This window comes from Heloderma suspectum, chromosome 4 (assembly GCF_057233095.1).
Source record: "Heloderma suspectum isolate Gila_16-S chromosome 4, 16-S_ref, whole genome shotgun sequence".
In the NCBI taxonomy this organism is placed as follows: domain Eukaryota; kingdom Metazoa; phylum Chordata; class Lepidosauria; order Squamata; family Helodermatidae; genus Heloderma; species Heloderma suspectum.
In genome coordinates, this window is record NC_139461.1 from 58375976 (window position 1) to 58391329 (window position 15354).

Sequence of the window (15354 nt, forward strand, 5' to 3'; positions counted from 1 at the left end):
CACTGTCGGCAGACTGCTGTTCTCCATAGTCTATTCACATGAGCTCCATTCAGGCATTCTTTATGCATAGAACCTGTCCTATACAGAGAAAAGGGAGCAGCAGGATTACCCTGCTGGTGCTGCCCCCAACATCCTGCAAGGCTCTGGCCTCTGGATGCCCACTTGTTGGCACAGACCAACTACATTGGGAAAGCCTATGAGTCTTCTCAGTACCCCATTCACGTCTTGCTTAGTAGAAAGTTACTAAGCTATTTGATTTTTTTAAAGTCTCTATCTTTTGAAGAAACTACAGTTTCCCAGACAGGTTTTAAAATTAGTGTTGTAGATGAAGTGAATTTTAATAGTCTAGTATTGAGATTAACAGCAGCTTAGTGTGCTCAGGACAGCTTAGAAAGAAAAATTGGTCTTTTTCATTACACTCATCCTTTTATAGCTCTCTTGTATAACATCTTTTTTGATGTGACTCATAAACCCACACTGCATTAATCTCTGTTACAGCAACCTTCATTAAAACGTCTTCGTAACACTTTGGTATCTTGGCTCGAAATGACAATGATACTGCAAAGCAACGTGTTTTATCATGGGACCGATGAAATGTTGTTTCCTGTGGCAGTTAATATTTTCCAAACTGCATTTGTTCATCATCTTTAATTGCAGCAGTTAAAGTTTGTACAGCAGTGTGAAAATGTAAATGTTATTTAACTGTCGCTTATTTAATCATCTTTTTTTCCAATGTAAAATATAACTACATGGCAAAATTAAGCCACTGTCAGGGATTCTAGAACTTGAACTAGGAACATCATGAGCTGAATCTGACCTGGGCTAATGAGCTACCATAAATTGTGTATGCTCAGATCAATTTTTGGGTGTACAACATTGGTCTGTGTAATTGTCAGCAAGTATTGTGCTTTGATCTGTGTAATTGTCAGCAAGAATTGTGCTTTTGGATTGGCCAGACCTGGAAATCCCTAGAAGCCTGGCCTTTACTGGTCAACATGGTAGAGCCTTCTTCTTGCTCTGCTTTAGATTCTAGCTCATCCTACAGACCTCAAGGCTCCCTGTCTTGAGAATTCAGTCTCCAGCTATAGATGGGTGTGGCCACCTGTGCAGTCAGCCATGTTAGAAATGGGCACAACTCTGTTTTTTTGCGAACACTGAGGCCCACATGATACCAACAACTGTCATCTTTTTGATGCCAGGTTAAGACTGCCCTCTACTCCCACGTAGTGGGAGTAATGATGGTGCACTTATGCCAACTGTTTGAACAGGTCTAGTATTTTATGGAAATAGTTTTTAGCTGTTTAAATTGTTTTAAAATTTTGTATATTTAAGTTTTTATGCTGTATTTTATCTTGTGAATTGTTGTGACCCACCGAGAGAGCTTTATAGAAATTTATACGAGCATTTTTAGAAATGAAATAAACAATGAGCCATTTTTCTTAAGTTGTCTAATCACCATATATTTGTTCTCATCAATATGTGGTGGGTGGGGAATAATAACTTCCTTCAGCCCCAATTCATATTGGAATATGGGAACACAGTTTCTTAGAATGCCACAAAAGTGAACACAGTAAAGATGGGAGGGGCAGATTGAGCGTGTGTGTGTGTGTGAGAAAGGAACTTTCCTCTTGGGAACCTTTTATACAGGGAGTGTGGAGTGGAGAATTTACAAGTGAGTGCTATTCAAGGATTCTTGACTTTTATGGGAGTTCTGGGTTTCAGTTCTGTTTCTGCAGGTGTGTATTCTAAAACACAGGATGTGCCCAGATGACGTCATGTTTTTAGTAGTAACTAAGTACAGTAACAAAGTAACAGATTATTGGGTGATCTTGTCGAGGTCATTAAAAGGGGTGGGGCTTTAATTCTGTTCTTCAGACTGAAGATTTGTGTTTAGCGTCCATTTGGTAGAGAGCCAGCTGTGGAACATTTGAAGCAAGCCATATTCATTGCCTTACTGGGTTGTGCACGCGTGAAGAGAACTACTCCTATATCATAGAATGGGGTCCTATATCATAAAATCCTATATCATAGAATGGCTGTACCCACAAGAGAGTGGTCCTCCCCTGGCCAGTTATAAGCCTGTTTGAAAGATATAGAACTAACTTTTCTGTTTTCCCAGTCTGCTGCTGAGCAGCACATTCACTTTCAAGAAACTTTTCCATTTAGAAAATGCCGATGGAGCCAGAAAAAACAATGATAATGAATGACAATGACATTATATTGGATGTTAGGCTTTTCTTTTCTTTTTTAATAAAAAAGGACCACCTTTTCTCTTATTTGACATCTGCATTCTTAAAGTCTGGGAAATATTGAAGTTCATTACAAATAAGATTGATTTTATTTATATAGCATTCTTTCTCCATGATTGGTGTTATTTTTATAGCAAACATCATTGGATTTGTTGACGATTGATGCCACCTGTAATAGGCAATTTTATTTAAGAAATTTCATTGAGGGTGGGGAGTTTAAAGCAAAATCCATAATACACCTCAGTGATTTATGCTTTACATGCAAATGTATTGATGTACTGTTCTTTGTCATATTCCTGATTGTTCAATCTCTCTCTGGGAAAGAGTTCATAATTACTCTAATTTTAATTAAACAGACATCAATATCAATGAACAAAATGTTTACATATGAGAAAGGAGCCTGCTACCCATATAGCTGGCTGATTCTTGTTAATCCAGCTCTTACTCAGTAATAATTGCATTTTTACTTTGTGGCTCGGTTAGTTTGTGCTGTTGACATCTCATTGACTTAACCCCTTGTCAGTCAATACAATTGTATGAGGAGGAGAACAGGGCTGCACTCGATGGACCTCCCCACACGATCGCATCTAATGCCATGCCCCCACTTCCCATCCACTGGGGCTGAAGCAAGGAGGCCACACTACAGTCTACTGTACAATCGGGGTTGTAAATCATGTGGAGAGTGTATGTGTGAAGACATAGGTGCCCTGCTTCAGACCTTCAGCCCCAAGGCATGGTTGTTGTTGAGGGCCAGGGAATGGCAGGGGACATGTTGGTGGAGGTAGGGCCAGTGGAGGTGGCCCTGCTCTTGATCTCTCCACACAATTTCAATTATGTGGGGCGATATTCCTGAAGGGATCTATTCTATTTGGGGGTCAGAGAATCCTCCTCGTGCAGCCCAGTCCTATGCACTTTTACTCAGAGGTAAGTTCTACAGTGGCCAATGGGACATATTCCCAGGTAAGTGTACTGAGGACTGTAGCCTTAGAAACATTTAGACATGATCCAAATACTTTTCCCACTGTAAATGTAGTTTTCCAGTAATAAATTCATTTGCAGGACAATTGATGATTAGCAACATTTCACAATGTAATAGTTAATAAGTCATAACAGCATTTGGAAAATGCATAAAATCAATTCAATACTCCCTTGAAGCTATCTTGTTTTAAGATACATAATATATTCTATAGGGGTTTTGGTTGGAAAATAAGGTATCAGCTTCTCTTAAAAGGGTCTTGAGCAGAATATTGACAGAAGAGGGCTGATTTTATTCATGTGGTTTTACTTAGAAGGCTGAAGAATCTGGCCAAAAATAAAGGAATTGTTCTCACTGTCCCCAGTCATTCAAATAATAAAGTGGATAAAGTGCAGCTGCTTTCTTCACTTGTGTGCTCATTATTCCACAGCACTCCTTTGGGCGTTCCATCAGCCGGCTCTGTGAAATTCCATATGTTCATGTCTTATCTGCCCAAGAACCATATAATCTGTGTGGCCTGTGTAGTATCATCTTCTGGTTGATAGGTAAAATATTCCACCATGCCGCAATCCTCTTAACTAAAGCAAAGCATCTTTAAACCTTCCTGACAGATTGCATTCTGCTAGGTCCCTTTTAGAGGGAAGCTTTTCCCCTCCCTTGGCTGGCCCCAGGCCCTTTCGAAAAGGTAAACAAGATTCTTAAAAGTTCTCTGACTCTTAGCAGCCAAATTCCACCCCCACACTCCGAAACATTTTCTAAGCAAACAGCATTGAGATTTCTTTACCCTCAGCTTCTCCCAAGCCTTCCACTATGTTTGGGAAGTTCCTCTTAGTAAAGTAGTTCTCTTTGATCTAGACTGACAGCCAGGCCATGTTCATTATGAGCTGTCACTTTTCTGGCTTCTAACACCTAAACGATCACATGTCACAATCCCTCGTACTACTTCAGACTGCACAGGAAGACCACTTGTTTGAATACTCTTCCATGCCAAATATTTCTGCACATAACCCCCCCACCCCACCCAAACACACACACACACACACACACCAGGGATTAGGCCAGGTGAGAACCATGAGCAGAATAAACATGTGTCTTGGCCCACAAAGTGCGGAAGCAAAGGGACAATAAAGGTTGTGGCATCGTTCTGGTCTGAGTTTTCATAGATATTGGTGAGCTTCATGCATGCAATAATAATTGGTTATGATTATAATTTCTGTAGCATTTCACTTGTATTAAATTGCATGCATTTGTTCAACACCTGACACAGAGTTTAATTAAAGTGTATCAGTGGAAATGGCACCAGCAAATTTATTTGATACGCTGCTACAAGTATTTACATAAAAAATATTGAACAGAGTTATCTCTATTTAACCAACATAATATTTTTTAATACTTCCATCCTCCAAAACAGTCCACATAAGGTTCTTGCTAACATTTTCTTTGGTGTTATTACAATCATTTTCAATATTAGCTGATTAGTAGGGAGGCAAATGCAAATGTTTGCGAAGTCTGAGAGTGATAACACTGTTTTAATAAGTACTGAGTTTTTCTGCAACTCATGTTTCCAGCATCCAGAATTAAAGGAAGTTTTATCAGCTGTTTGAAGTCCATTCTCTCCCTGATCCCCTTGAAGTCTATGAAGACTCTATATCTGTATCTCACTCTAGATCCTCCTAATCATTGCGGTGACTTTGTTCCAGGCAGACCTTTACAGGAAGTACTGGAAATCATGAGAGAAACTGATAGTGTGAGATTTCCAGACCTTAGAAGTTTAGATAAGCACAAGTAAGGTTTGAACCTTTAAAGCCATTGAGGTTTGTATATCAGCAAACATAGGTTCACATTAGTAACCTACATGAAATTTGAAACTGAATGGAAACAGACCCCTAATGCGGATATCTTGTTTTAGGAGAACTATTTGGAAAAGTGATGGTCTTGAAAGGAATTGCCTTTCCTTCTGAGTCTTCCTTGATAGTTTTGAAGTCAGTCAGAAACTCTAAACAGAAAAGGAGATATGTTCTGTTTTGACAACTGTTTCTGTTTACTTTCTTGACATGTGGTTTTATATTAGATAACTGTTTGTTAGGCACCATCCCAAATTGTAAATTATTTCAGTCAGCTATCCTCAGGTACAGAGTTCTTCAAAATTCTGGTTTATCATGACTGAAGTGGTTCAGTCTATTCATATTTTGCTGTTGTGATCAGTGTCGTTCTTGATCCAGATTTCACATCTTACTTTGTTTAGGATTAATCTGAACGTGGCTGCGAATTACCCAGAGGAGCTGAAGTAGCCTCATCTTTGTTGTTCAGAGGAGAAATGTTGCCAGGTATAGAACCCCATGATAAAGGGATAGAGGGAAAAGTCCTGAAAGCAATATGCATACATATAACTGAATATTGAAGCATTGTCACCCTGATCTTAAACGTGTTTGCCTGATTTCAGTGGAACATATTTCCAAGTATATATATTTGGGATCACAATCTGAAAAATTCAAAGGTCCGGTCCAGACTGGAACAAAACAGTCTACAGAAAATTAATTATTTGGTAAACCCAATAGTCATAGACTTGTGATATTCAGTGTTAAAAACTTCAGGCAGATTCAGCTTTAGCAGATGTTTGCAATAAATACATTTGGCAGCAAGTTAAATCAAAAGGTGCTGAAAGGTCAAGGGCTTTGCAAGGTGGATGGCGTGAGACCTCAGCTTTATGTTTCCATTTATGTACATGATAATCAGATCATATCTCGCTAAAATGCTGAAAGACACAAAACCGCCCAAGAGTTTCATGTCATTAGCTGTTGCTGCAAGTTGTTAAGAGAAAAAGGGCTTTGAAGTTGGAATTAGAAGAAATTTAGACTTCAGAGGCAGCTTGAACTTTATAAACTAGATGAAGATAATTGGCATATTTGCACATAATTGGTAGCAGGTAAGTCATTAATGTACAGATTAGAAAGCAAGTGTCTTACATGACATATTGCCACTGCTTGCCCATCAGCACAAACCCTTTCTGTGGCCTCCCTTTAGCAAATGCCATTCAGGAGGAAATTTGAATGATGTGGAAGGAGAAAGTAGAGGCATCTTCAACGACAAGTATTCCAGCAACTTTGATACAAATCGACTGTCTCTAAGGAAGAGGACACAGCATGGTATGACTGTCTCATCCCTTTGATTTCTCATCTGTTCCTGATGCCCCGAGTGAAGTGTCATTTCTTGACGAAAGGCTTCTATTTAAGAAGAAAATCAAATACAGAAAGCAGTCTGCAAACATTTTACTACTGCAACACTGTTGGCTTTATCCATTTGGCAAACATACACTTGACGTTTACTTGCTCCTCAAAATGCTGAAATATTTCAATAGATTATAGACTATCTTATTACCCCCCTTCTATTCATATGTACAAACTATATGCAAATAATAGCACATTCAATAATGTTGCATAAAAACATATTGGGGGGGGGGGTAGCATAACCATGACACTTGTGCCCATCACATGATTGGGGACCACATGGTGTTGAGCTGTTCCCATAACCCCCGCCCTCCATAGTTACCTTAACCATCCTCCTGCTGCTGGCGCCGGTGATCCTAGCGGCCTACACACCATGGAAATGCACTTGCTGGCCACATTAGAGAGTTGCCAGAAGTAGTGGACGCTGTAGTCAGTGGACTATATGGTTGCGGCCTGGAAGTCCTCCAGAGTCTGTTTTACCCATCAGGGAACCTGCCAGATGACACAGTAATCCACCCAGGGGGCCCCTAACCCTGTTGCAGGGGGGTGGTTAGCTGGGCTGGCTTAGTAACCATGCAGAATGTGGTTTTCTCCCTCCACATGACACACTAGGCCACCGTGGTTAGTGGAAATACCCTAACTATCATAGCTTAGCAGTACATGTGAACAGGGCCATTTTGTAAAGCTAAAAATATGCCATTTCTGTTGCAGTTCCAAGAACTTAAAGGTCAGTGGACTTTTAACAAAACAATGCTACTACGTCCCTAATGTTTCTGGCCCAGATCCAGAAAAAGTGAGTGGTGCCATTGTCCTACTGAAATCAGTGGGAGATTCGTAAGCAATAACTTAAGTCTCACTAACTTCAGCCGGGCTTGAGGGAATCAACATTTCTCTGAACTGGGGTTCTGGGTTTTTATACTATACATATTTTATGGTGCTGAAACCAATCAGATACTCAGTTGAGAAATATGTTTTGAAGTCAAATAACCAGCACAAACGTGTGTTGAGAGCACATATATGGATTACATGCCAAAATCTGAAAAAACATTAGCTTGCCAGTACTGGCAAACTCAGATTTCACTTAAGCATATCGGTGTTAGTTATCAAAAGTCCACTGTTCTGTGGAAAATCGCATTTAATACCCTTATTTCTGTATAAACCCAGACTTAATAATGAGAACCAACAGAACAAGTTCCAATGGAATTTTTACTCTAACTACTCTCACTGGTTTTAGTAATGTAACTATGCTTTCATCCCCACATTTCATCTTAGCAAACTTAAAGTTGGACACTGAAGTTATTTAGCAGGATTTCTTTTGCTAAAACTGGACCCACAGAGGTCCAATTCATGTCTTGGTTCCACCTGTTCCCAGGCAGCCCTAACAATCGCTGAGCTAGTTGAGAACCATGTGGCTAAATACTGGGGTGGTGGTGGGGAGACGGTGGGATGTCTCGTATGTGAAGAGAGGAAAGGATGAGAAAAGGAGGTAGTCAAAGGAGGCAGCAGGAGCAAACAACAGAAAAGAGAACCAGTGCTGAAAAAGTTAGTGTCCCTTCACTTCGCCTTTCAACAATTCATGCTACAATTCATACTCAGGCCTTTTGCTAGGCAAGGAGACAAGATGGTGGAGAGAAGAGAAACAGGGCCTGGGGCCAGGAAACACCCCTTTTGCTCCCAGCTTCTGGACTCCCAACATCACCAGGTGAGGATGGTGGTAATAATACACACAGTGAAGAAAATTAGGGGAGATGGGAATAAACCATGAAGGGCAAGACAGCATAATAATACAAGAGCTCTACTGGATCAGACCAAAGGCTTATCTGGTTCAGCACACTTTTTCCCACAGTGGCCAACCAGATGCCTACGGGAAGCCCACAAGCAGGACATGAATGCAATAGCACCCTACTGCCAGCATGTGATATGAAGAGCATGCTGGCTCTGATCATGGAAGAGAATGAGCTATGGATGAGGAGAAGCAGCTGAGCCATGTGATGTCTTTGGAGAAGGGAGGGAAAGCTATTCCTACACATAATAGGAAGAGAGGGATGTAAAACTGGGGAAAGAACTCTGTTCATGCTTACTCTGTCTAGGATGTACCATTTTGACACTGCTAGTAGGACCCAGGCATAGGGTGTTGGATAATAGGAACAACTCCACATGCATGCAGACACTAGGGGGCGATAGAGAATTTTAATTAGCTTGATCAGTTCCTTTTTCCTGCTCCCTTCTCTTCCTCCACTGCAGCAAGCACCATGCGATCTCTGCAGGAAGGAAGGAAGGATCAATATCTCATGCCTTATTTACACTTACGTACCCAACTTTAGGTGGTACTTGTAATTATATAGTGTTAGCCTTCTCTGATGATGTGTATAAAAGCACTAATAAAGTGAGTTGACTTGAACGTCTTTTAAACTGGCTCTACCCTGTGTTTATTGTCTCCAATACTAAATGCTGTGTTGCCACAGTTTCTCTATATGAAGCAACTCTGCTGTAAGTCACACAAGACTTTCCAACATGGGGAAGGGTCGGGTGGGGCTTTGGGGGAGCCTAGAGATCCAGGCAGGCCCAGCCCAGGCTGCAACCCAGTTATCATGAGGCAAAAAAAAAGGGGAGGGGGGAAAGGAGGCTAAATGGTTGATCAAGCTTGAGGATATTTACAGAAGCTTACTTGTGCCTGTTGACCAGATCTTGTGAGGTTTGTTAGAACCAATCAGAAGCAGTTAGAGAAGAACAAACAGTGAGTTTTTGGCCCAGAACCTTCTCTAGAATACAGGGAGTGGGCTTGTGTAGTTAAACTAAGAGCCAAAACACACATTATTTTAAATTTGGATCTAGCAGCTGTGTCTTCTTTTTTTAGTCTAGAGTAGGTGCACGGCCCCAAATCTGGATTAGGACCCTAGCGTGGGGTGCACAGAGGCTTTTAAAATTCAGATTGGGGGACCTACGCTTACTCTAGAGCAGAGCTTTCCAAACTTTTCATGTTGGTGACACACTTTTTAGACATGCATCATTTTGTGACATGGTAATTCAGTTTTACCAGCAAACCGGAGGTTAAACTAACCCATTATAAGAGATACAGACACATACATAAATTCTAATAATGAAATGTATGGGGATAGAACATATCTCATGAAAACCTTTCATTTATATTTTTAAAAATATATGATTTGTAAGATAATAACATACATTGTTGTCATTTATGAGTAATAGTATGTAAATAAGTGCAAGAAAATGTGAAATATAAACAAAATTAACTAAAGTATTTACAATACATATTAGGACACATAGGCCCAGGTAGGAGCTCAGCTGCAAAAACACATGAAGTAGAGAAGCAGAAGTCCAACAAAAATGGTGTAAATATATATGTCTAACTACAAGGCTATATTGCTGTAAATATTTGCAATGCCTATGTCCAGAGTCCAGTTTCAGCACTCTCCGGTGGTATATTGCCGGTGGGTGGTTCATCCACAATTACAGCAGAGTAAAAATAAAAATCCTCTTCATGGATCACTGCCTTGTTGTGGCGAAGGGGCTTGCGTAACTCAGTGAAGCCATAAGCTATGCCGTGCAGGGCCACCCAAGACGGACAGGTCATGGCAGAGAGTTCTGACAAAATGTGGTCCACTGGAGAAGGAAATGGCAACCCACTCCAGTATTCTTGCCAAGAAAACCCCATGGAACGTATCACAAGGCTAAAAGATATGACGCCGGAAGATGAGCCCCTCAGGTCAGAAGGTGTCCAATATGCTACTGGGGAAGAGCAGAGGGTATTTCCAAGTAGTGCCAGAAAGAGTGAAGAGGCTGAGCCAAAGCCAAAAGGACACTCAGCTGTGGATGTGTCTGGTGGTGAAAAGAAAATCCGATGCTGTAAAGAACAAGAGGAACGACTGAACAACAACAACAATATTTATGGAAATTGCATTTTGCGCAAAATTGCAGGTATAAATGGTCTAATTAGATTTTGTGCAAAACATGATTTCCGTAAATATGTCTTCTGCAATTTTGTGCGAGATCGCAATCTGCGCAAATAAAAAGTGGGAAACTGTGAGCTTGCCTGACTTGGTGCATGCTGAGTCAGGCCAGCTCCGGGATCTGCAAGCTGTCATCTGGGGGGTGAGCTGGCAGTAATTCACCAAGCTCCATCCCCAAACCAGACTCTGACATCCCTAGTTACAACCCATTTGCTGAAGCTAAATAGGCATACTTCTAGTCAGTGACTGGATGGAAGGCCACCTTGGAATCCCATGTATTCAAGGAATACCTTGAGTTCCATGCTGAAAGAAAGGTGGGATATAAGTGTACAAAATAAATACATTTTTAGAGTATCTTGATTACTAGTCCAGGACATGCATCAGATATATGCTCTTCTACTGCTTGTTTTGAGTTGATGTGAGAACACCTTCCATTGATTTGTGTTTATAGCCACAAAGTAACTTGAACAGCTAATCTCTAGTAGAATCAAATCTGTCTTATCTCAATGAGGTACAATGTGACAGTATTTTCAGAACCCTTAGAATAAAGCGTGTTTCCTTGCATTTTCTGAGTTAACTAATTAATGTGTCAGCACAGCTTTGTAATCCTTTGCTCATAATCTGCCAATTACGTATGTGCTAAGACCTCCTAGGCCTAATATGCAGTAAGGGTGAGGCCAACCTGAGAGCAGGCATAGCATTTTCAGTAGGGAGCAATACACCTTTCCACTCAAACAGTGCCTTTGCTCTTCAATATGCTTGTACATCGCCTTGAGCTCCTTGGAGGAAAGTGGGATTCCATTGTAATGAATATTGTTTTCACCAATGTGAGCTTGCTATAACACTTGCCCCTTGTGTTGCCACAGCTTCATAGTTCATGCAGTTCCATTGGATTGGCATGTGCCACTTTTGTAACACACACAAAAAATCCTTATTAGCCTAAATGAATTGGAATCTACCCAATTGCCTGCATGTCACGCTGCAGGTTGAGTGGGGCAACTAGCTGTTGTTCTTAATGTGGCAATATATGCCAGATGAGAAACAATTAAAAGAACAAGGCATGCCAGATGGGTTGCAATGGGCCCTTTCCCATCTCCCTTTGCTGTCTGCAGCACTTACAATTCCATGTCTCAAGTTTATTCCCCCAGTATCAGATGCACAGATCACCTTCTCCCTTCATCTCTCAGGCAAGATAATGAGATAAGATGAAGAAGAAAACAAAGGTTTAACTAACCTCCTGAATGAGTCTAAGATGGCAAACAATTCTAGCATGTTGCTCATTTATAACATGCACCAAGCAAATCCTGCTCAGATCCAGCAGGTTGGAAAGCCACTGAGATGTTCCTATAGGTTACCCACACAGAAGTGGCAAGAAGAGAAGTAGTTAAGAGCAAGCCTACACAAGTATACATTTCACCTGCATAAACCAAGTGATACTACATCATTATTAAATCAGACTACTTTACCTCTGTGATTATCCACTGAACATGAGAAAGAGTTGGTGTTATTATGCATTATCGGTACAGTCTTTCCCCACATACGTGCAATATTTCCAAGCAGAAGGATTCCCTGTATGTACTGGCAGCACAACATGCTGTTAAAGGAAATAGGAGATTCCCATCAAGTTAAGTCAAGTTATATGTGCCCTATGGAAACCCTTGGCAATTGGTACATGCATGGACACTACTCCTGCATGGGAAAAGACCAGACCCTGTATATTTCCTAAGAGGTGGAAATGTATTTCATGCGTTTGATATACATCTGCAGGAACCTGCTCATTAATTAATCTGTGCCTTTTCATGGAATCCTTTCAGATATATTTTATTATATAGACAGATTTAAGAGCTATTCCAGATTACTATAAGAACAAAAAATGAATAAAGATACACACATTTTATCCTTAGTGCTTTATCACATTGACCCAATCCAGTGCCAGCAACATAATACAATGGGGGAGCAATGCTGTTTGCAATTTTATTTCACAAGTAAGCCTGAATGAACGATCTATCTAGTTACCACACGGCTGTGTGCAATTACAGAGAATAGCACTTTTATTTTTAAATTAAGTTCGCAAAATGGCACAGTGGTGGAAAGTCGCCATCACAGTGACATCACAGAAACAGCCAATAGGTACCTTCTGGCAGCATGCAATGGTGTCATTTCAGAAACTCAGATACCACTAGCCACTGAACATTTTGATTGCTCATTCCAGTTGCGCAAGCAGTTACAAAGCAGGTTGTTCAAGAGTTATGGACAATGGATTGCACAAGCCTGATGCACAACCGCTTGCGCAAATTAACTTTAGTTGGATTTAGGTTCCATAGTCTGGAACTTAGTTTCCACTAGCACAACATCATTTGCGCTATCAGAATGACACAGTTGCATACTGCCCCAAGTCTCCCTTGCAAACACGTTCCACACAATCACAACAGGATCCCTTGAGGGCTCACTTGGTGGCCGCTCAGCTCCCAGCCTATTACAGCATCACCAGGAGGGGGGGAGGGGGGAGGGGGAGGCTTATCATTGCAGGGGTGCCACCGCTGGAGGGCCCAAGTGACAGTGGGCACTGGGAGGCACCAAGGGCAGCCTGCCTAAGGACCCCAAAAATCTGAACCTAGGCCTGATTCACTCCATGTTGAAAAACGTGACATTCCCACAACAGAAGTGCGAAATGGGAGGAAACATCCTGTATTTTCTGTAACAAATGGGTAATAATTGCACATTTATTGAATTAAAGCAAAATCTGATTGCTTGGGAAGGCCCATATGCCAATAAAGCCATCATCGACCGTGCCAAAACACTTCAAACTTTATGTCAAGTTTGATATAAGCATTTCAAAGAATGATATAGTCCATTTTCCCTGCCAGCTTACAGAACCAGCCCTTAAGCCTTTAGGGACCAGATGTGAATAGCAGCATTTGTTTAAACTCTTAAAATGCAATGGAGAGCATTAAAACTAAAATACGTGTTCTTTTTCACCTTGTAAATATCCCATTTAACATTCACTGCTCTTCTTAAAATAACACATTTATATTTAGCTTTCTGCTATTGCCATGAAATGAATAGATAAATCATATCTAGACATCTACCATATTTTATGTGCTCCTGAATCCAACATCAACATGACTGCTCCTGTGCAAGTCCCACTAAAATGAACAGAGGCTGTTCAGCAGAACTGGGTAGAGAGCACCAAAGCTGCCAGACATGGAGGATATAACAAAATCAAATCAAATGAAAATTTAAAAAGCAAAAACAAAGTGTTTGAGGGCAGGGGAGGAACACTATACAAGCAATGACATGGAGAGAGGTGAACCACCTGAACAGCTGATTTATATATACCAACTGTACATAACTAGCTTACAACCTTCAAGTAAATACCAGGTTGTCATTTTTCACAAATGTTTGTTTTTAAAACGATAGCTTCATTTATTTATCTTAATCTCTATATCAAACGACTTGATATCTGTAAGTCATTTCATTAGCACATGGCTTGAGCAGGTTATCATCTGAACACAAAAATCATAATGTATGTAATTTTTTTTTCAACAAACCCCCACTGAAGATCTTTGCTACAAAAACACAAAACAAATATAGTATGCTTTTGTCTGCTTGTATATTATGTTTTGTGGCAAAAAGCCCACAAAGTGACATCCTGTTGCTGATACAGGATCTCCGATTAGAAAACAAGAAATCAGAGCCATAGCAAGGCAATTTGGTACTATGGCAGAATAAATGATGTATAACCAAAGACACTAGATGAGTGACAAAAATGTTCACAGCATTCTCAGCTTTTCAGAAAAAACACTGTAGCCACAATTACTTTATTCCCCATCTATCTTCCAGTGTCCTCTCATAAATCCCTATATTATTTTTCCAGCCTCCTCACAAAAACTCTCATCCAGTGGTCCTTCAAGATGCATCTCATTGCCCTCTCCCATTTCTCATGGGAATCCAGACCGCTCTCCAAAAGATACCACCACTTTAAATTATCATAGATTATCATGAGATTTTACCCTTATGAGTCTGCTTCTGAGGACATATTAGTATAATGTAAGGGTAAGTTTAGTAGCCCCTTTTCATGTGATCTGAATATGACACAATGATCATGTGCAGTATGCACCAAACAGCACGCCTTTTTCCTGGGGGATCTTCACAACAGTGGAATGAGAAGCGTGTTGGAGTATTATCCGGATTTTCATGGAATCGGCTTCGGTCCAGCAGGGACACATGAAGCAAGAAAAACCAATTCCATGAATATCTTAAAAATCTGCTTTTCATGGGTCACACAGTGCTTGAAAGCAGCATACTTCTGGGTTGGGTTGGGTTGGGTGGGGGGGAATAGAACTGAATGTCATCAACCTGGCAGATGCTGCTCAACCAATGACAGAGGTTTGTTTCCTGCCCCTGTCCATGCTCCCCCCAGCTACCATATTATTTCAACTGAAGACCTCCCCACCAATGCAATTTTGCCCCATTCCAGCCAACAGAGAGTTAGAACTCCAACCCCCTTTCTCCTTTTCCAGGGAGTAGATACAGGGATCTAGCCGCTTCACCCATTGACAGTCTGCAGCCTGTTCTTGCCCCGTCATAAAACCCCAGTTGTGCACTTCCAGGGAGTAAATACAGTTATCTAGCTGCATCACCCATTCTGGGTGTCTGAAGCCTCTGTTGCTTGCTTCCCCACCCCCATTGAGAATCCCTAGCATCTTTTTCCCATTGTGAAAACAGAGCCACACTGTTTCAAATACTAGCTATCTAGCTAGAGGAGGCAGCCAGGAGGGGGAGCCTCCAGCCCCAGTGTTTCACTTTATCGATACTGCGATACAGTGAAAACTAAAGAGGGGAGGAGGTGTCCGACAGAGGCAGGAGCGCTAGCAGAGGGAGGCAACGCCAGCCAGCCCTTTCCCTCCATGCAGAGAAGCAGCAAAGTA